This window comes from Morone saxatilis, unplaced genomic scaffold, assembly GCF_004916995.1.
Source record: "Morone saxatilis isolate NCDOM2014 unplaced genomic scaffold, NCSU_SB_2.0 Contig19, whole genome shotgun sequence".
Taxonomy (NCBI): domain Eukaryota; kingdom Metazoa; phylum Chordata; class Actinopteri; family Moronidae; genus Morone; species Morone saxatilis.
Genome location: NW_023339751.1, coordinates 25444795 through 25447242, shown reverse-complemented (window position 1 = coordinate 25447242; position 2448 = coordinate 25444795).

The window sequence follows — 2448 nt, the reverse complement described above, 5'->3', positions numbered from 1 at the left end:
TCAAACAGAAACTAACTCATTCATACACATTCAGACAGCATCCGGAGCAATTTGGGGTTCAGTATCTTGCTCAAGGACACTTCAACATGTGGCAGGAGAAGCCGGGGATCGAACCAACAACCTTCCGATTAGTGTAAGACCTGCTCTGCCTCTGAGCCAGTCGAATGTCTGGCAATGAAACCTCATCGTGACATTTGATTCCCTTAGCATACACGAAGTAGTCGAGGTACAATAGCAGAGATGTGATGAGAACGTGATTAATTTGTTCCTTTTCTGGAGAGTAGACACATGTCTAAACAAGACTGGTGAGTAGGATTTTACAAGAAAAACAAAAGACAGGAGTGTTTTTACATGCATCATTCAGTGCTGGCTAAAATTCCTTGGAAAGCGAATCACCTTCATTCCATAGCAAATAATTAGGGCTGAATTTTGCTTTGTGGTGCACCTGTTCAATGGGTTCTAACCCTAAGCTGTTTTTATACTTGGCCAAAGCTTAAGTTATACAAGGGTAATATAAGAGTGAAATCTCAAAGAACAAAACAAAAAAAAAAAACTGACATCCAAACGTGTGCTCAAGCAGGCTTCTGAGATGACCTTGAACTTTGCCCCTCCTTTTTCCAGTCTCCATGGTGGAGAGGTCATGTGACTCAGGTCTGTTTGGTGACACCTGAAATTCATTGTATGTTGATCTGTTCTGTACATACGACATGTATTAGATGTCTGTCTGTCCTGGGAGAGGAATTCTTCCTCTGTTCCTCTTCCTTAGGTTTATTACCTTTTTTACTCATTGACTGTTTTTGAGATTTTCCTTATTCGAATTGAGCGTCTACGGATAGACGATGTCATATGCTATACATATTATATAGACCCTAGAAACAAATTATATTGGGCTACATAGATAAAAAATATAAACTGACTGATAAGTTGAATACATTTTAAATGGATGGATGACACTGGAACCAGGTTACCAGGTTCTCCTGAATTTGGATATTTATAGTTTAAGCTGGTCCAAATAAGAAACACAAGTTACTGTATATACTGAATATAACTCAGTTTGAACTGAATTTATTACTAACCTTCTTAACTCTCAAACAATGCATGCTGGGAAATCCCATAAGTTGAGTGAAGTCTTACTGGTTTATTCATTCAACTCAAAATGAAAAGACTTCAAGTTAGGTGGACTCTGAAGTGGTCTGAAAATAAATAAGCTGATTATATTAATAAAACTTCAATATTTAATATTTAAATATTGTTAATTCTACTAAATTCCTGTGAATATTTTACAGTAAAAAACAAGACAATGCTCTTTGTAGTAAAAGTATCAGGTATCCCACAATACGGTACACAAAACTGTGAGTAGTTAGATATTTAAGGAATTGTTAGTCCTGAATAACTAGAGGACTATGCATCATACAGTATAACAATGAGCTACTAGAGAACAGACTGGGAGATACTATTTTAATGATTTGTGTGCTTTTCTTTGGGTGATATGTCTCAATAAAACACAGTTGCTGTCAGGTAACTTCAATGGTGAGTTGTGTTCTGTTGTTCTGCTTTTCCTCAAAAACATTTACATCCATCCAAATGATAGACAGAGCCAAGCCAGAAGTCTCAAGTAACTTTGTGGTCCTCCAGTCACTTTCTCAGAGCCCAGTCATTAGGTGTGCCTTCAACTGTTTATCCATCTGGATGGAGAGAGAGAGAGAGAGAGAGCGAGAGGAGAGAGCGAGAGAGAGAGAGAGAGAGAGAGAAAGAGAGAGCCTGGCATATATGAACTTACAGACATTTCCAGCCTCAAATCCAGGGCGTCTTTGATTGCCCTGCTGGGTTTGACCAAATATACCCTCCTTCAACGAACACATGCTAGTAATACCCATTCCATATGACCACTTAAACCCAGTACAGAGGCTTCAGCGGCAACCCCTGTTTGCCTCTGCTTTGGCGCCTGGATCTGTTCAACGCCAAGTCGGACAGTGAAGCCATGTTTGCAAGGAGATGATTCTGCAGAGCATCTCCATCGTCCTCAGTGTCCATCTGCCTGGAGCTGTTCCTGTGAAGTGCTGACCTGTAGTACTGTAGAGCTAGTAAGGATGTGATCAAAAGTGTTATGACTGTATGCAACTGGAGAGCCCAATTTAAAACAATTAATTAATTTCAAAGGGCTCCCTAAAGACTAACAACACAAAGAAATTTGATGACTTTATGATACTGACTAATGTTACTTTTGCACACATACTTACACACAAGACACTAAGTTGTTGCAAATTACCGCAGTTATTCTCCATGTAGCTAAAGATTATACCCTGCCACCGAATCCGGATAGGTGCATGGCTGTTTTGTATCTTTCCTCAACATTTTTGCCTTTGGAAACAACAAGTGTTTTCTGATCTGACGCTCCTTTTGGAAAAATGACATCATTTGGTAATGTCATTTGGTAATCATAGTTAC